The 21,193-nt window shown below is 35.3% G+C and overlaps 1 protein-coding gene across 3 annotated transcripts in view; it reads right to left on the bottom strand.

The window, feature by feature from the left end:
• The window catches only part of CSMD3 (CUB and Sushi multiple domains 3), a gene marked incomplete at its 5' end in the record, with an annotated part of 620,447 nt that overhangs the window by 476,155 nt on the left and 123,099 nt on the right, over positions 1 to 21,193 (bottom strand). The gene's annotated exons all lie outside the window — the stretch shown is intronic.

Genomic DNA, 21,193 nt, shown 5'->3' with positions numbered 1-21,193 from the left:
AATTCCCATTTTTTTTTTATAGCAGCAATAGAAATAATAGTTTGTCTAACAATTAAAGCTTCTCTGCAGTTTTTCTTTTCCTTTCTGTATTTTATATAGGCCAATCAAAAGAGACTGTCATATTCTGGTATTTATCTATCTATAAATATATAGGTAAGAGGAAATGTGAGAAAGATTTTTTTTTTTTTTTTCCCTAAAGGAAAACAAGATAAAATATATATTTTCTTCTCCTATTCTTAATTGCTCTTCCTTTACAGACAAATGTCTTTGCAATAGTAACCTCACTGAGGGTCTCTACTGTCCACTAAAGATAATACAGCTAATTACATTGCATGGTTTCTTACCTAGTTTTATTGAATGACAAAATTTTGCCTTTCTCTTCCTTTGAAATTATTTTCATGCCAAAAATTGGCATAGGAACTTGATTATCTGAAGTACAGCCACTGATTAGTATAAGGGAGTCTTTAAAAAATGGCCTGAGGGAACTTTAAATGTAGATCTATATACCAAGTTTGATTTTGGTTCTAAGTACATTGAAACAATCACCACATCTTCTTCTTTGCAAGTAACACAAGGATGCTTCTATCTATAACATTAAAGTCATATGTTATTTTTATAGGAACAAATCCATTCCAGCATTAAGTGCATTAGAAATGCATTAATATAATTCTTCTACAAGCAAGAGAACAATAGCAACAAGAAGTACAGCAAAAAAACCCTTCAAGACATATGAAGGAAACAAGTGATAATTGTAGTACTATAGTAACTGATACACTGAGCTTGACAAATGTAACACAAGAAAAGGTCTAGGATTTGTAATACATTTCCTTCACATGCAATACAACACTTGGAACATTTATTTAAATTAGACAAAGACATAGAACAACACTAGAGAGCTGAAAATTCATGCAGAAAGATAATGGCAGTCACTAATTTTACCATATGACAGCATAATTCTGCATCAAGTGAAAGCAATAGGAAGGTGACTATAAGTTTCAGTAGATATAGTTAAATCTGACATTTCACATCAGACATTCTTCTAAAGTGTTACCTAAAGGGAATGACAAAGAGGTAAAGACCAAACCGTTAGTTAGGAGAGCTGTATGGTTAACAGCACCAGCCACACTTTTCTGCCTTTATCAAATCCCAGTTGACTTCAATTAAAGCTTTATCTGCAGTGAATTCCTGTACAGCTGCTGAGGGTACCAGATAAACCCCAAAAATGCCTGAAAGGTAACTTCACATAGTGCATGGACTGAGAAAGACCATTGGAGACTACTTGAAGTTTTGGACTGGGTGTAGAGTTGCCAGTATCACAGAGATTACTCCATCCACACTCTTCTGAATGTATTCAACCCCTAGACCAAAGCCTGAGCACTGTATCTGCCACATGTGGTAGCTGTTCAGCTTCCCAGGTGGATGAAATCCAGACAGAAGCACCCTGCTTGCTGAGCTAGGTCTGTGTAGGTATGTCTATATGAGTCATAACAGGATAGTTTCATTTAGACTGTAGTGATTCTGAGCATTTTTTGTCGGGATTTTTGGCACAGCTGTATTCTGTAGGCAGCTGAGAAGAGGCTGTTATAATTAAAGGTCAAAGATTATTTCAGAGCCCAAGACAATTTAAAATAAAAGAGAATCCTACAACCGTATTGCTATTCCTTCTGCAATATCTATTTCTTACTATGCCTTTTAGAGTTATACAAAAGAATTTCAACTTCAATTTCTGAATTGTTATGGTAAGAAATATCTCATAGTATTGTTTATTTTCATTCTACGGTTGTCTCAATGTCTAACTTTATTTTGTCTTATGCTAGGTACTTTATTAATGTTTCATTGTTCTTCACTGGCTTTCCCTACCTGGAGAGTCTGCAGAAACAAAAGATATTAAAAGCTAACTGAACTTATGAAAAGGAAGTTTACCCACCGAAGGAGGATGTCATAGCACAAATAAGTTGTATGATAACATATAGACAGTGTGTCCACACAAATTTCACAGACAATAATAGATGCATCTGTCAAATAAATGTAATTAATTTTATATATTTTTATATACTGTCATATTTAAATTCCTGTGTAACACAAATATTAGGAAGATGTACAGTTTTTATATTCAAGATTAGAGGAATACTGAAAGCAGAGAATAGAATGAAATAAACCACAGTTTGCAGAAAAATATTGAGACTTCTTAAAGAGACTTAAGAAGAAATGTAAAAATTGACACTTGAGCATTCACAGGTGTTGATAATTAGTGAATTGGTTCTTAAAGTTTTATAAGAGCTAATCTGAAAGATTTGTGGCTTAAATTATTATAAACTACAGACTGGCTAGTTTTAAGAAGAAAATATGCAACATCTCTTCCAGCTTCCTGTTGGCAAAGGTCACCTGAACTGACCAGTATATAGTCTAAAGATACAGACACATGTTCCTGGTTAATCCGCCATGCCTTATGTCTAACTTATTAGCCAAGGCCTTCTTCAGAAATTGTGTCTAAACCTTGAAGGTAGAGTCCTTCTGGTATGCTGAACTATTCAACTTGTTTAAAAAAAAAAAAAAAAAAAAAGAGAGAAAAATTATCTCTACTATAGTGGATCACTCAGGGTTTAAAGCTGGAATTTATGGGATGCATCATGAACATGTAATTAGATAGTAGCATAAAAGGGCACAAAGAAAATCAATTTTCACCTCATGGAAAGGACTGACACATGAGAACTGGGCACTAGGTGGCACCTGAAACATTCAGAGCTGTTGTATGACCTGTCAGAGTAACAAAATTTTCCTTCTGTACATATCAGTGGTAACATAAAATTCCATTTTTTTTTTTAATATGTATCTATTACATGTGGTTTGTATATGTATGTGTTGGGGTATGTATGTTTATATAGAGAACTGCTACTAGGAGACACTGTAGTACCTTGTTAGAAGTACAATTTTTTGATGCAATTGAATCACTTCATTGACTGCCATCTTCTTTTTCCAAATGTCTAATGTCTCTTACAGCAAAATTTCATCTGGTTTCCACCATTATTGCTGGTGTGAAGGATTCCGTAACAACATTGTTTACAGAAATCATCTTTCTGAAGTTAGAGCTGTTTCCCTATACTGACTTGCTAAATGTTTCTGGTTTTATCCATTTTTACAAAAGAAATGTGGGCCTAAATTCTCTAATTTAGATTTCATTTAGAAAGTCTTATGGCTTAGAATTTTCATTTAGAAGACTGAATCTCCCCAAAATCTTTATCACAGCTGTTTTTTCTGACACCACTATTTGCTGATAGAATAAATATCCTTACTGTATTTGATGGCAGACGGTCATAATCAGCGTTCTGATGTTGGATGTCATGAGGACATTACCAAACTCTTCAGAAGTGTTTTCTTTTTTATATTCCATAATAAATCTCAACTGGCAGACTGACACTGCTTTTCAATAGGTAGGATATGTAGTGGTTAGGCAGTGCCTTTGTTTAGTCAAGGCTAAATTGCTGTATTACTTTTTTGAATGTTCTTATAATATCCTTTCAACAGAATATCTTCCTTAGGAAAACAAAACAAAACAAAACAAAACAAAACAAAATAAACTATCCTTTTATGTGTCTCAAGGTCTTAGCACATCAGGTGAAATTTAAAATCTCTATTCCAACTTTTGTTTTAAAGTATTTGCATGAATGTTTCATGAGGCACTAACCCGTCTTTCAAACTGTGTATGGATATGATACAGCTCATTCAGTTAACCATGTTTTATTATATTGTATAGCTGTCATTAGTATGTATTCATGCTGTCAAGACTGTAAATTTGAGGTAATGTATAAATAAGTGTAAAATAAAGATATTATATTCTGAAATACAAGTCTTATTGTGAATAAAAATATTTTTATTAAAGTACTGAAATAAAATCTCCACTCCATATCAGGATGGAATGGTGATCCCTTCTTGTCCTGGTTTTGTTAAAAACAAATTTCTCTTTCAGTGAATTTTGCCTATCAGCTAAAGCCTTCATATTAGCTGCATTTTCCTGGAGAATCAGACACATGTTTTGGTAAACCTAGCAATGGAATGCAAACTTATTGATAAGCATGGATGGACATCTCACGAGAGGGGCGACAAGAAACAAGTGACCAAGAAACTGACCGTGTATAACATTCCATTCACGTGAATACTTCATATAAAAGTGGGAGATCACGAGGATCTCGTCCCTTTTCCTTTTCCCTATGGCCGACATTAGGAGAGGATCTTGCTAGTCGTCCCTGCGAACTGAGGCCTAGAGAGAGACTGAATCCAGCTCCAGTTGGCTGCAGAGTCTAATCCAGGACTTTGGGTGCCGGCTCTGCAGTTGCTGAGACTTTCAAGATTGGTTTTGTATCTTTTGTATTATTTTCTCTATTCTTATTAGTAGCATTAGTAAAATATTTTTAATTTTTTTCCAACTCTCTTCTCTCTGTCCTTCTTTTCCTCCCAATCGCCTCTCCTTAGTGGAAAAAAGGGGGAAGTGAGGGGGGAAGAGAGGGTTAACAATACATCTACCAGGGTTTTATTGTCACCCCGCAATCTTAACCCTCGACACTTCTCTTTACATCAAACTGTACTCAAGGATTCTGCATTCAGAATACAACTGAAAACACTGCTGATATGTTAAGCAAGAGAAAGTTTGTAATTAAAAGTGTGCAACTAATCCTACTAAAAGTGGTTTAGGTTGTTCATTTTTCTTAGTGTTTATGATATGATTCAGAAACCCATAAAAATTCAGGTCTTGCATAATAAAGCACTATTCTCAGAATACTTTTTTAACCAAAATGTATTTTTAAGGTCTGAAGCAGATGGCTACCTAATAAAGTCCTTTTTATTGGAAAAGGTCTCTTTGGTTAATGTTCATCTTGCGTATAATCTGAGTTTTTCATTAAAAATGTCCAGACATGAGAACATTTAAAAGTACTAGGTCAAGTATATATGCATGATTCCGCTTTTAATGGTACTTAACCTGATAATTTCACAGTGCTGAATTGCATTATGGCCTCTACTGCATAAGGCGAAATAATACATTATTGACATGATTCATTAATGAGGAAAGACATTGTGATCAAATTAGTGGATAATAATATGAATAAACATCTACAACTGGCCATTCACCAAGAGCAAGCACAAAACTTTTTAATAACTTATATTGCATGAAACTTTGGGTTTTAACTTAGTGCTGAGCTTTGTACCCACAATATTTGACAAAAAGCCTTTGACATGGTCCCCCACAACATCCTTCTCTCTAAATTGGAGAGATATGGATTTGATGGGTGAACTGTTCAGTGGATGAGGAACTGGCTGGATGGTTGCAACCAGAGAGTAGCAGTCCAATGGGACAATGTCTGGATGAACAATGGTGACAAGTGGTTTCTCTCAGGGGTCTGTGCTGGCACCACTACTGTTTAATATCTTCATCAATGAACTAAACATCAGGATTGAGTGCACCCTGAGGGACCTGGATAAGCTTAAGAAGTGCAAGGTTGTGCACCTGGGTTGGGGCAATCCCCCGTATCGATACAGTGTGGGAATGAAGGGAATGAGAGCTGCCCTGTGGAGAAGGACTTGGGTGTACTGGTGGATGAAAGATTGGACATTGAGCCAGCAATGTGTGCTTGCAGTCCAGATGGCCAATTGTATCTTGGGCTGCATCAAAAGGCACATGGCCAGCAGGTCAAGGGAGGTGATTCTGCCCCTCTGCTCTGGTGAGACCCCCCCTGGAGTACTGCATTGAGCCTTGGAGCCCTCAGTACAGGAAAACCATGGACCTGTTGGAGATGATCCAGAGGAGGGCCACCAAAATGATCAGTGGGCTGGAGCACTTCTCCAATGAGGAAAAGCTTGTTCAGCCTGGAGAAGAGAAGGCTCCAGAGAGACCTTGTTGCAGCATTTCAGTGCATAAAAGGGGCCAATAAGAAAGATGGGGACAGACTTTTTAGCAGTGTCTGTTACTATAGGACAGGGGGTAATGGTTTTAAACTAAAGGAAGGGAGATTCAGGCTAAACATGAGGAAGAAACTGTTTACAGTGAGGGTGATGAAACACTGGAACAGGTTGCCCAGAGAGGTGGTAGATGTCCCATGCCTGGAAACATTCAAGGCCAGGCTGGGCGAGGCTCTGATCAACCTGATTGTTGAAGATGTCCCTGCTCATTGCAGGGACATTGGACTAGATGACCTTTGAAGGTCCCTTCCAAGCCAAACTATTCTATGATTCTATATTGTACCTTTTAAAACTGTCAGCTTTCCACGGGGAGGGAAGGAGAAGCACATTCTACTCCAAACAGAAAAGCATTGTTTGCTTTTCCTATCTACTCCACCTTTCCTTTTCACTTTAAAAAAGAATTCCCAGATGTCCTTCACTTTGGAATCAGTTATCTTTAAATGTTATTTTATTTCAGCATTATACTATCATTTTCCTTTTGCAAGAGTTTGTATTCAGCATTCTGTTATCACTTTCATTGCATGGGCTTGTGCATTTCTTAGAGAAATTCTCAAGCCTCAAAATTTGTATGCTTTCCCTTCTGCTGGAGGCAAGTTCCTGGCAGATTTAGGAAAACATTTTCAGAATTCTCAAGCATGGAAAATGAAAGTAGTGTATTTTCCGATGAAACATATGATTTCCTTTTGCAGGAAATATTTAAAATATCTAAAAAAAGAAAGAGCTTTCAACCTGAGTATGTACCAAAATTGTTCTATAGGAGAGTTATAACTCTGCATAGGGTGAATTTCTTCATATAAGCTATATTTTTTGGTGCTTGGTGAAAAGTGCTTAATTATATTTTTTTTTTCTTTCTAATAGTGAAATATTTAACAATATAGACAAGTACCTGATTCAGTACACTTGCCTCTGGGTTATGGGCTATTACAGGTATCTTTCTTTTTTTTTCCCCAACAGGTTTTATTATCAGAAAGAAATATTTGTAGTTTCTAGTCTAAGTCCTGCAGAAGCAGAGATCAAAATGTTGTTAATCCTACATCAAAATACTGCATTTGAGACATAAGCAGTAAAAGACATTTAATCTTATTTTTTAGATACAGTGATGGAGATCATCTGCAAAATAATTCATGTGACACACACATATTAACTTTCTTCCTTCAAAGTCTCTTTTTTTAACCACTATAATCTTGAACTCATATAGTCAGCTTTCCGCCGAATCATGTCAGCAGTTGGGATAAGAGATGCTTCTATCCCCATCCCTTCAGAATACCTGCTGTATTCAGAATATCTGCTGTATTCCTCTCTTGATTGACCTGTTAATGAGTAGAAATGGTCATAATTTGAGGGGAGATAAAAGTTTGTAATTAAATAACTCAAGATTTATATTAATTTCTTAGAAAACATCTGTGTAGGCTGCTGTTTTTTTGCAATCTCTTCATGACGGGCTAATACTGAAACAGCCATTCTGATGACATCTCTGGCATACTTACTGGTATTTCTGTGTTAAGAAACTACTTGAACATCACCCCTCTTGTTTCTGCCTTTAAATACTTTCAATATTCTCTGCTTTTATTGAGAAAAAGAAAAATATTCCAGGAAAAGATAAGTTTAACAACCTGCTGAAATCCTGCACAAATCACTGTTTGACAGAGCTTATGAAGGGTTCATCATAGTCTATCTCTCTGAAAGATCATATATCTTATAGAGATCTTTGAAAAACTTCTTTAAAGAGTGACAGATTTAAATATTAGACGAGCTAAACAGTGTCAAAGAAATATATGTTATACAAGTAGGCTGTTAGCACAGTGGGAAACGGCAAGGAATATGCAGAAATGTATCCTCAGGTCTGTATCTGACATGTTCAATCACGTGATACAGAATCCTACTTTAAAATATAAGGAGAAAAAAAAATATCAAATTATGGATAAAAAGTATTTTCAGCATTAGTTTTCTATTTTTGGTGGAAGGGCACTAATGAACTGTTGAACATTTCAGTTTGATTTACCCTATATTTTCCATTGGAAAATACAGGTGAACAAGAAAAATGGGGGGAAAGAACAATTTGTTACTTTGTTTTTGAACAAGTTTAGAAACGTGTTTTCATTCAGGGAAAAAGTCTGTGTTCATCAGACATGTTTGTTACAATTGGAGCACATTTGCAATTAATGTTGACTTGGTTATAAGATGTTTAATGCTTAATATTTGGGCTAAATATAAATAAAACGCTGTAAGGAAAAAAAAATATGGAGTGTGAGGCAAGAAAATTTATGAATGTTCAGACTTCTAATTTTGGGTCTCAGCATGCTGAATTCAGGTGTGATAATTTTGTCAGTGAACTTTCTAGATGGAAATGATTGTTCCACTAACTATAGCATATTAGTATATGAGCATTTGGAAATCCTGAAAAACTTGTCTTGTTTATTAAATTATATCTAATCAAATATTTGCTAACAGACATATGACACTATGTAGACAGGACTACAGTGTTGATGTGATTTCTCTAGAGCCTACCTTGTTTCAAGGAAAATCAAGCAAGTCTTCATTATGACATATTTTCTTTCCTCTACATATTATTTAATGTTAAGAAAAATAAAAATTGAGTTATTAACTCTTAGTTATACTGTGTTTTCATGAGCTAAAACTTTTGAATATGTTCTTATGCCTCTCCGCAGTAGTTTCTTCCATTTTAAATCTCTCATTTATTTAAGTGCTGTAATGTTCTGCCTTCTTTTACATTAACAAACTAATGCTAATATGCTGAGACATAAGAAACAAATGTATTATCTCTTAGCTGGACTCAATATGTGTATTTCTACTTTCCTATGTTATTTTTACAAAAGGACTTAAATATAAAGTCTACAGATATGATACAGTTTATTATTGTTTCCTATATTGTTCTATATTAATTTACAGAGATTATATTTAGATATTAATTTAAAACTTTAAGATAAGAGAAAATGTCTCAGACACAGTTAGTTTTCTTGGAACAGACAAGTGAGATATAGTTTTGGTTATATAAAGCCAAATTTTAGTATAATAATTTGTCTTTGAAAAGTATTCGTTTATCTGCTTTCTACTTCAGTCTTTACTGAGATCACTGTGGTGATGGGGGTAAAAATGGAAAAGAATCCACAGAACCCTTCAACAATTTGACTGTCTAATCCACTGTGTGAAACTCTTCTTACTCTTCAAACATAAGTGCTATTTTCAGCATTACAGTCATTTGACTCATAGCCGGAACTTGAATTCCAAGTATCAGCAGTGTCCAAAAATGCCAGTTATTTTTTAAAAGTACAACCATTTTCAATTTGTACATGTCAGAATACCAAAAGACACTGAAGAGGTCTTTTTCAGCTCAGAATTGGACTAAAAGGCAAGTTTTTAACAAGGGGTTAGAAATGGATGTCAAGGCAATCCACATATCAAGAAAGCAAACTACATCACTTCAATTCCTAGTAAAATCTTTTCCTAAATGCTACTCATTCCTGATTGATAACAGATCCATTCTATAAATTTTAGTCCTGGCTAATACTGGATACATTTGAAAGAACTGTTGATAATTACATAGTCTTCACTTGACAAGGTAATTATTACCTTTTTCATATTTCTGCAACCTAAAATTCTTTAATTCATTGAATCCTGATTGCTTCCAGTTAAAGAAATAATGTTCAACATTATTATTAACATTTAAACGTCTCCCTGCCCTTAACAACTGGAATATGCATACATGGTGTGTGGAGTATGTGACAAACATGCTTCACAACACAAACTTTCCTTTTGAACATTAACCAGCTAGAAGGTTTTTCCAACATATCATCTGTAAAAATGACAATTAAAAATATCTGTTTTATGAAACAAATCCATACATCTGTATGTTACTATCATCACTTTCTCATATTGTTCTTTTTGATTATTTTATGCTGTGAAAACCACACACTCTAGTATCAGGTAATTTTAGATTGTTTTAAATTATCTGAGTCAACAGTTTCCAAGATATAGAGTAGAGCATAGTGACACAATTACCAGCATGTCTAGAGTGCGCACACAGTGGATTTTTTTCTAAAAGACCTTTGATATCTTAATTTCTCAAGGAGGATTCTGCTTATTTAATAGCTGGTTATGATCTGTATTGCTAATTGTACAAGTAGGTGACAAGCATTACCCACTTGTCTTTGAAACAATGACACAGATATTTTCATATCTAATAATTTTATATGTGATAACTAAATCTACTGAAGAAAAAGTACACTTTTCTTGAAGTTACAAACTTTACACAATGAATTTCATAAACGTTAAGAAAAGAAAAAATAGAATTATGAAAGGATAAATTATTTTTAAGTTTCATGAAGCACAAAGAAGTTGTGTTTGACAGGGAAAAAAAAACCATAATTCTCAAAGAACAAACCAACAAACAAAAAACAAAATAAGCTTATTCCATTCCTCATTTTACCAGTAATCTTCCAGCTTCTGTAAGAAACAAGAATGAGTTTCTGCAACTGCATCTTCCTATACTCCAGAAGTAGTACCTCACATTCAATAGGTATAGTCCTTGGACTCTGTCATGGCTACTCTGGAAAAATGTGTCCTTCACTTGGTGTCAGCAGCAGAATCCCTGGGACCAGAGGAGATACAGGTCCCCTCATCTCGGTTCCAGATCTGGTCTAACTTACCTTGGGGAAGCTATAAGAAGCCTATATCATAAAAGCATAGAGGTTTCATTCCAATAGTTTGAAAAGGTACAGTCCTTGTCTGGTAACAGTAGGAAATCTGGAGGTAACCTGGGCCTTTTCATCATCAGAGTCTCTGAAAGGTTAAAGCATTTCCCTACTTCCTACACATTATCACTAAGCCTGATCTATTTACAGCGTTTTAGTATGACAGTCATAGTAAAGACAAGGTAACAAAAGGCAGAAACACTACCTTGTCAAATTTTCAAGACTACCTCTGAAAGTGTATAAAGTGTTTAAAATGCTTCAAAGCTTTCAGACAGGAAGTAAAACTTCCTTATAAAAAAATTTTTAAAACCCTGGAAACTGGAAAAAAATTATTTTTAAACTTAAAGTTTAACATTATGAACGGTGGACAGTGTCAGGCACCTTTTAAAATATGTCTAAATAATTATAGGTAATCTACTGTGCAATACTTTGAAGAAAAGCTATTCCTCAAGTTAACTATTAAATACAAATGCTACAAAAAAACCTGAACAATTTTTTTTTTAGTCACCTGCAGAGATAATTCTGAAGAAGCATTCCATGAAGTGAAAAGGCATGATGCAATCATGGCACACCATGGCAAGTAAATTCAATTTATTAATTCAATATATCACGTGCATGAAATGTATTCAGATAAGAGTCTATATATTTTATTAACTTTATCAATATATGCTTCATGCACTAAGATTATCTCAATTTTTTTTTCATTACATAAAGTATTTCTTATTTATTACTTTTCCCATTCCTTAAAGATCTTATTATTTTGATTAAAATCAAACTATGTCAAGTTGATTTTCATTTAAAGAAATTTTACCTGGTAAAATTAATTAGTTTTATTTTGATAAATGTCCTTCTATATTTGTGTTGATAATTACATATTCCTGGAGTTCTGATTTAGTTTTTACTCAATTGAGAGTTTACTTGGGGTTTAGCCTCAGCCTGCCTTTGACTTTCAATAACATTGCTTTCAAAACATGTATTTTCGGTCAAAATCTCTTGTCTTTCTGGAAATAACATATAATTGTTCCTTTGAAAACACTTTATATTGCATGGTGCAGTACTTATATAGTGTTTTGAATTAAGTAATTAATTAAATTATTTTTCACGAAGCTGATATATACCATTTTTTCCAGACTTGTCTGTTTCGAAAATGTTTTAACTCAGGGTAATGTCCTGAAATCACTGATAAAACACTGTATTTAAAATGAAGTACATGATCAGGGCACTGTATCTTACATTAGAAAATTAATATATTTTATTTCAAAATAGGTCAGCAGAAGGAATCACTCGTACTGTAACTGGCCAGGATATTGGATTTTATATTGGTATTGGCATGAATGTATTTGGAAATCTTTAAAGGTTTCTTTGGAATCTGTTTTCTATTTCTCTTTTTCTTATGAAAACTTGTCATTGCTAGATTATAACAATAATTTAGCAGTGCCATAATTCAGTCCTATCTCTAAGGAAAAATTACTACTGAGGAGAATTATGCCAAGCAAATTTTTCAGCAGCAAGCTGGGAGACTATAGAGATTTTGCATATAAATCGAGACGTACAAAGGCTTGATGTTAGCTCTTTCCCTGTCATCAGGCCACTTTACTCACTGCAACTTGCTGTCCATCCTCCTACCTCAAACATGAAGGTGTCTACAGGCAATAGGAAGAGATTGTGAAGTCACAGTGTATTTTTAATGTCAGGCTATTTCAACTATAATATGCAAATAGTTCCATGTTCTAAGTGTGTTTAATAGGACGTAAAATGGGATCACAGCAGAAGGGGAGCTGGTTACAGGAGCAGTGCAACTTAATCTCTTCAGGATATTATTATAGTCTGTCTGTCTTTCTATCTTTTTATTTCATGTTAATTATAGTCCTTGTTTTTAATTGGCGGTTATTTCTACTAAGCAGAAAGTTCCTCAAACAAGAACTTTAGTTTTTTCCTTCATTTTCTGCAATTCCAAAAACTTCCAATATTAGTGATTGTGCAGATCTTTATATATATCAAGACGCTGATTGCAATATGCTGCATAATACTCATATTATTCATAATGTTAAACAATAAAGTGAAGATCTCATCAATGCTGCAGTAAATTTAATATACTGTAGATCTAATTATTTCAAATTGGGGCAATTGCTCCTGGGTGTCAGTTAAATTAATATCAACATCATCCCATTAATTTACTTCTTTCTGCTTTTACTTTGCTTCTTTTTATATGTCTGCCAGAACAGACATCACTTGAATAAGTTGAGAAATCCAAGTCTAAGGTTAGAAGTGTCATGTCACAAAAATCCTAAAACTTGGGTTTTTAAACCTCAGATCAACACAGTTAGATATATTTTAAGACACCATCTGGTAGTTTTATACATAACAATTCAAATTATGAAGTTAAATGGATTACTCATTAAACAATTACGGTTTTCTAAAAGCATTATTCATTGACTAGTAGTGGTGACTTGCATGAAGTGAAGATTGTTAAACATCATTCAACTGATTTGTGACATTACACCAGCAATTATTTGTTCTTTTATGTGTAATGGATTTAATGTGAAACTTAACAGACAAAGCAAAGCTTTCTAATAATCTAGAAATGTATTAATTAATTTAAAATATTAATCAGAAAGTGCTTTCAAATATACTGTACTACTATATGCTTTTTTTTTTTAAAGGGCTCTTTTTTGCAGCTGGACATGTACCTGCTCTGTTTTTCCAGGATAAATATTCACCTTTCCTAACTGCTTAAGGACTGTTCTTGGATCATGAAATTCATTCTTAAAAGCCCTGTGTCTTAAGATAAATGATACTTTATCTCGTATCAAAGACTGTGTGCCTTGAAAAAACATTTTTTTCCAATGCTACCAAACCACCCTAAAAGCATTTTCCTTTTTTATGCCATCTTTTTGCAATTGTTAACTGTCTTCAAAATGGCTTTGAGGATAAGTCAAATGATGAACTAGGAGCTGAAAAACTGCCAAATCCTGTGTTGCCTCATCTAAATTTTCAACACCCATCTTCCAAGGTAAAAATCTAAACATACACATTGTGTGTCTTAGTTCCATATATTATACAGTGGAAAAGCTAAGTGACAAAGAAAGATAGCTCATAGATATGGATGCTGAGCACAGGAACATACAGAAATAGATAGCTGGTAAAACTATGCACAAGGTGTACCCTTTATACATATGTCACCTGAGAGGCTGAGGCTCCCTATACAATATGCTAGTAAAGACATAGGTCTGCAAGCCCTGACAGTCAGTGGCAAGGAATTACTAAAAATCTTATGTCCTAATATCTTTCCCAAACCACGCTGGCCTTATCCATACATGGAATCGCCCACATCGTGCCTAGGAATTGTATCAAGGCAATGATTTATACAAGTACAAAACATGTCAGGGAATACATATTCTGACAACTAAATGGCAGAAATGATCCTCTCTGAGTGTTTGCACCCATTCTACGGACATATTCGTTTTACTGGTATACACAGAACTGAAGTGATTCAGTCAGTGACGAATAAATACCTTTTCATCTGTGTTGTGTGTTGATGAGAACCATGGCTGAAAACATTGTGGCGAGACTAGTTCAGCCAGGAGATGACACATTCAGAGCAGGGGGAACTGGGATCTACATATCAACGATGAGCTAACAAGCCACAGATCAGGCCAGCTGACCGATACAGGAGGTGGAGGATGTGCTGGAGGGCACATAGCCCCATCTTCTGATATGCCCAGCTTGGTAAACAAAGGGGCAAAGCTGAGACCTCTCAACGTGGCCTGGGACTTCTCAAGACTTGTAGATCTTTTGCAATCACCACTTTCCCCCTAGACTTTCTTCTACTTCGGGAGCTATAAAAAAGCTCATCAAAACCAGCACATGCAGGGAATACCAGCTCGGCCTCACCAAAGGACTAGAGTGTACTATCAGCAAGTTTGCTGATGACACCAAGCTGAGAGGAGTGGCTTACACACCAGAAGGCTGTGCTGCCATCCAGCGTGACCTGGACAGGCTAGAGAGCTGGGCAAGGAAAAATTTAATGAAATATAACAGAGCTTGCATATGGGCAGGAACAACCCCAGGTTCCAGTATAAGTTGGGGAATGATCCATTAGAGAGCAGTGTAGGGGAGAGGGACTTGGGGATCCTGGTGAACAGCAGGATGACCATGAGCCAGCACTGTGCCCTTGTGGCCAAGAGGGCCAATGGCATCCTGGGGTGTATTAGAAGCGGGGTGGTTAGTAGGTCGAGAGAGGTTCTCCTTTCTCTCTACTCTGCCCTGGTGAGACCACACCTGGAATATTGTGTCCAGTTCTGGGTTCCTCAGTTCAAAAAGGACAGGGAACTGCTGGAGAGAGTCCAGCGCAGGGCAACCAAGATGATTAAGGGAGTGGAGCACCTCCCTTATGAGGAAAGACTGAGGGAGCTGGGTCTCTTTAGTTTGGAGATGAGGAGACTGAGGGGTGACCTTACTAATGTTTACAAATATACAAAGGGTGAGTGTCACGAGGATGGAGCCAGGCTCTTCTCGGTAACAGACAATGGTAGGACAAGGGGTAATGGGTTTAAGCTGGAACATAAGAGGTTCCACTTAAACTTGAGAAGAAATTTCTTCTCAGTGAGGGTAACAGAGCACTGGAACAGGCTGTCCAGGGAGGTTGTGGAGTCTCCTACTCTGGAAACATTCAAAACCCAGATAGACACATTCCTGTGTAGCCTCATCTAGGTGTTCCTGCTCCGGCAGGGGAATTGGACTAGATGATCTTTCGAGGTCCCTTCCAATCCCTAGCATTCTATGATGATTCTATGATTCTAAGGGAATACCAGCTCGGCCTCACCAAGGGAATACCAGCTCAACCTCATCAAGGGAAGCCAGTACCCTGAGGACCCTCAGCCTACCGACCTCACCGAAGGGAATCCACCCTCAGGACTCTGAACCAGACATTGAAGACGCTATGCTCCTGAACTGCAAACCCCAGCATCCCCACGGTGGAACACCAAGGCCAGACATCATTGTACAAATCCTGTCATCCACACTGTGTGGCTGCAAGAGACTGGATCTCTCACTCTTCTTTCTTCCTTTCTCTATGCTGTTTCCTTCTCTCCTTTTTTCTATACCCCCATTTCTTTGTCTCTCCTTCCGTATATATATATATTTCTCTCTCTCTCCCTTATACCTTAGTTTTCCTTCCCTCTCTACCACTCTCTTTTTCTCTTTCCCTTTTAAACACATAAGGATAATACCATCTTTAAGCTTTGCTGTTGGATTCTGGTTAAATTTCGTGTTATAGCTGCTGATGGTTGCCAATACATCGCTTATAGCAGAACTTTAGCTGTTAATGCGTTGATAAGTTCTGTTATACATTTGCCAAGTCACCATTCACTGTAACCAATATTCCAACATGTACTTTTCGTGAAACTCACAATTGAATTGGGCCCTGGAGATGACTGTCTGTCATTCACTTAACTGCACAGAATTAACCCCTTTTGAGAAGCATTCCATATGGAGGGAAGAGATACTTACATGTATTTGTATTGACACGATTTTGGTAGAATATAAAATCTGGGTGGCAGCAAGACTGCTGCAAGGGTTGATGAAAGACATTGGGGTAGGACTTTGTCTTCCTAGTGTAAATGACTAACAGAGATGAGATAAATTTATTTTGTAAAGCAATCCTCTTTCTCCTACAACTAAAAAAAGGAAGCTTACAGTGTCTAGGTCACATAGATGTATACAGTGTAGATGTCTAAAGTTAGCTGATGTGAGTCCCAGATGATGTATTGTATAGACATACTGTTAAAGATTTATCTGGTTTGGTAGTATTTAAGCAGACTATTTAAGTGTCCACATTATTTTAGAGGCAACTAAAAAAGGAAAAATGTAAGGTTGGGCATTTTCTTTCTCAGCTTAAATAACCATAAAATTTTCTGTCTTAGCATTTATCTTTTTTTTTTTAAAGTAAATTAAAATATATGGCTGTTTTCCAGTTAAAAAAGACACGACAAAAAAAGCAGTCATACCAACCAAAACTACAAGACTAAAATTTCCCTTAACCCTATACCCCTTCACATATAAATTTAGAACTGTAAAGGCATGAGAGTAACGAGAATTTTTTCAGAACCAGCTTCCTGTTGACCAAAAAATAAAAATAAGCTTTAACAGGGCTGCTAACAAGTTTCCCCATGACCAGTTTCTCAAACAACAACCAATTTAAAATTAATGAAGCTACTAATTCTTTTTTTTGTTCCATGTGCCATCCTATACACTCTTTGAACTTTCACAAAGTATCAGAGAGAGGAGAAGCACTGAAGAATGCCTTAGGTTTGGAAAAAACCACAAGGTAGTAGACATTAATAAACAGTACATACAATTTGCTGGAGAAATTTAAACCATTTGTAATGATTACCAACTCTGCAAATAACCCAAACTGAGTTTCCATAATTTAAAAGTTCAGGAATTCTTAGGTGAAATCTCTGCTGACCGTTTCTATTTCTTTCATTGTAAAAATTTTGGTTCAGTTATACTTCCTGATCTCAACTGTGCCAGTATGACCTGAGTTACAGAGATGACAAACAAGTTACTTGAGGAACATTACTAGCCCCCAAGAACTCATTAGAAAAGTTGACAAATAAACCTTTATCACAGCCAAATATGAACATGCCATGTTCCTTTTAATTAAAGTTAGTTCCCAGCTCATGATTCATAAAGCTGATAGTGCTGCTCGACAGACAAACACTGCACAATGGCTGAAATAACTACTCCTACTCCACAGAAGTAGGTCATATCCATCACTTATTATTGTTTTGCTAGGTCAAGCATTGAAATATTGCCTTCCTGAAAAACAAAATATATTATAGCAAATAAAATACAGCACCAGGAAGCAAAAAACAGACTTTCCAGGACAACGGATTATTATAATAACTGCAGACATCTATAGTGTAGATATATATGAACTGCTCATCTGCTTTCCAGTTATAATTAGTTCAAAGTACCACCTTTACAGAATAATTAATAAGCTTAATGAATGACATCAACTTTAGAAGGAGGCTGTCTAAACCATGTTGGGTGACTCATGCTGTATTTCCTTTCATCTACAGTAAAAGAAAAATAATTATCTCATCTTCAGACATCAATATTGTAAACAACTGTGGTTAAAGGAGATGAACCCTAACGATAATCAATTCTGTGATAATAGTCCTTAACATAATTTACCTAAACTAAAATATAAGAAGTCTTGCCTATATTATTCTGTTTTCTGTTTCCACAAGTAAAACTTTTAATTCACACATTAACTTTTTTTGCATACAATTTAGGCTTTAAATTGTTCAAAGATGAAATCAAAGAAACTCCTCTAGCTACACACACAGCAGAACAGATTAGAAATATTCCTCTCATAACGATTCCATCTATGAGAATAACTACTAGAGATACTGCAGATAAGATTTTCTGTTTAAACTGCATTAAACTGAAAGTGGCTGTACTATATCCTATGTCATTAAATATTTGGCCTCAGTCTTCTTCTGATATGTCTGTCAGAAGTTAATTTTATTGCTTTGCCATGTATCAACAGGAGTTTTGACCACTATAATTTTAGACAAAGTGGTGAAGGTTAGACATCTAGAAGTAAGAATGTATCTAGTATATTTATAAACACTGCAAGGAATATGCAGAAACATTAAAAGAGTAGGGACTTCAGAGGCCAAAATAAATAGAGCTCCTTGGGATCATTGCTTTTTAATAAAACTTGAGTAAAACTTTCAGTTTCAGTGCACAAGCACTGAATTTTTAAACATATACGTAAATAGGAAATGATTCATTCACTATGAAAAAATAAAAAATAAAAAAATGAAATAATACTAATAATAAAACTAACAATGAGAACATTCATGGAAAGGTGCAAAATGCAATATACAATATTAAATTATTCTCCTATTTCTTTATATTTATGGAAAAATTTTAAAAAAAAATGAAGCTCAAGTCAGGAAAAAGCAAGAAATGAGACCTGACTCATTTTAGTCCCCTTTCCTGTAAAGATCTGAATTACATATAAAAAATTATTTCCACTTTACGTATACATTTATTGATTATTATTGTTAACATACATTTAACTTGCTGTATAGTTAGTGTGGTTTCTATGCTGCAGAAGTTAAATGCAGTGCAAGTGCGAGGATAATTAGGCTATAAACATGCCTTCAATTCACCCATTCAATTTGCTTAATGTAATTGTGACTTATACAAATGAAACAACGGCAAGAAGTCCTGTGGCCCTTTGGGTTACTGTGAAGGTGACAGTTTGCATTTGGGGACATTTCCTTGTTTTTGATATTCTGTGAAAGGACTGATAATTTCAGGTGTAAAAGCCAAGTTTTGTTTCCATGATACTGACTGCTGAATATTTTGACATACTTTTTCTGTCCAAACAAATGGTATCATTTGGTTTGCCTAATCTGTGGTCAATCATTTCAAATTAAAGAGTAGATTTTACCCTTGCCTTCAGTTGCAATTTGTAGGCATCTGTGCTAAGACCTACAAGCATAATTTGATTGGTGTCCAGCTATAGCAAAAAAGAAAAATCCTGTAATACAGAAATGGAGCAAACAGGAAACAGAATACATGCAGAGTATAATTTTATTTAATCTTAATTTTGTCACTGTTTCTTTCTACTTTATCCAGTTTGCTTAAGGTTCATTGAACTAATAATGTCCTATCAAAGTGTCCATCATTGTCATTGACTAATTTAAATAGAATTCCCCCCTAGTCACTTCTATAAAGGACTGTTCCAGTCATGTATATTCTAAATAAACCACTTATCCAGAGAAGATTGCTTTGCACAGACTATGTTCACATTTCTACCTTGTTACTGTGTTAGAAATCTTCATTTGATGCATCTCAATGATACTACCCCAAGATCTCCATGCAATCTAAACCACACTCTTCTAGTGTAAAGGATAAGAAGAGCACAACAGCTCAAAGTCTGTTTTTCACAGAAACAGGGATGAACAAAGGTAGTAAGCTCATGAACAAACTGATAAGAGGTGTGAGTGTTGTCTCTAACTTTGCATATCAGTATAATTTCATTTTTGTAGGTATGTCCAAATACAGGACGGAGAGAAAACCATGAAGGAAAATGGTAATTAAAGAAGTTGGAAAGTAAGATGAGGAAGATTTTGAAGACTACTCCTAGCTCACTATTCTATCTCTTTTATAAGTCCCTTTCTATTGGAGTTTGTCAGCTTGAGTAAATGCTCCCAGATATTACAGCTCTTCTGCCATCCACACAACCAGACTATAGAAAATAAAAATACAATGTTCCAGCCTGACCTGGAGCCAAAGTCCTGGAACTCTTGGCACCTGAAAGTTGAAAGGGCCTGCACATTTCCTCCTTCACAATTTAAAAAGTGTCTTATCAGTTTTGCTGCTGTTATTATGTTGTAGGCAGCAGAGATGCTGACAAGAAGCATTTTTAATTCAAAGCTTCTGTTCAACAGTTCACAGCAGAGAAGTGACCTAGAATTCTCTAGATTTTCTGTGGCAGCCAAGCTGGCAGTCACAGACCCAGTAGAGACTATTTTAAAAACATCACTGTTTCTGAAATGGAATGCTGGCTCCCACCTGGTCTATACAGACTTGGGATGAGGGTGGGAGTGTTTGTGTAAAGATGGAGTTCTTTTTTCTAATCATGCCAATTTTTTAGCACCAATAGTGAGTTTCTTATGAAGACTTGCATAACTATTTCGTTTTTCTCATTTTTAACCTTTCATCTGTCAGTATAGCCATATGCTACCTTTTCACTTTGTTTTTTCCTATTTATTCATTAAATTCCAGGACAGAAAAATTAGACTAAAATAGACTTGCTTTGATATATGAAGGGTTAATAGGCTTCAGTGATAATTTAATTAATGTAGTAAACATTTCTTTTGGAAAAAAAAATACTTTCTTAAAGTCTGTTTTCATTAACAGATAAGAAAATAAATTCAACATTGTCAAGGCTTAAATAAATACCTACAAAGACCATGAAAGAGAGTAAATTCTATCACCACAGTGAAATTTTCTAGATAAAAATTATTATTTTATTGAAAATAAAACATATCTATATATGGGTATATGAATTAATTCATTAGAATATCATGCTGCTTATTAAAATATTTAAATGCTGCACTGCAATCTCCAATAATGTACATGTCTATGAACCCCTGGACTGGATTGTGGAAGGGAACACCAATGACTAAGGCTGTTCTATTTTAACATTGCTTCCAAAATGCAAAACACATCTAATGATGGCTAATTGGACTGTGCCTTTTCTTTTTCTCTTTTATTTAATAAAATTGTATTATATTATTTATTTGAAAGGGTCATTCAAGAAAAAATAAAAAAAAATCAGGAGCTGTTAGTATTGCCTAAGAGTTCTTCCTAAGCAAGGTGCTGGTAGAGTTCTAGGGATGAAAACAATCTTCAGGTTACCTGCTGTTCTGCTGTTGTTTGATAGAACAGGAGCGAGATGTAATGGAAATCACCACCAGAGCTCTTCCTTTTCAAAAATC

This window comes from Nesoenas mayeri (genome assembly GCF_963082525.1).
Source record: "Nesoenas mayeri genome assembly, chromosome: 2".
In the NCBI taxonomy this organism is placed as follows: domain Eukaryota; kingdom Metazoa; phylum Chordata; class Aves; order Columbiformes; family Columbidae; genus Nesoenas; species Nesoenas mayeri.
The sequence above is the reverse complement of the archived record's forward strand: the minus strand, read 5'-3'. Positions and strand labels throughout refer to the sequence as shown.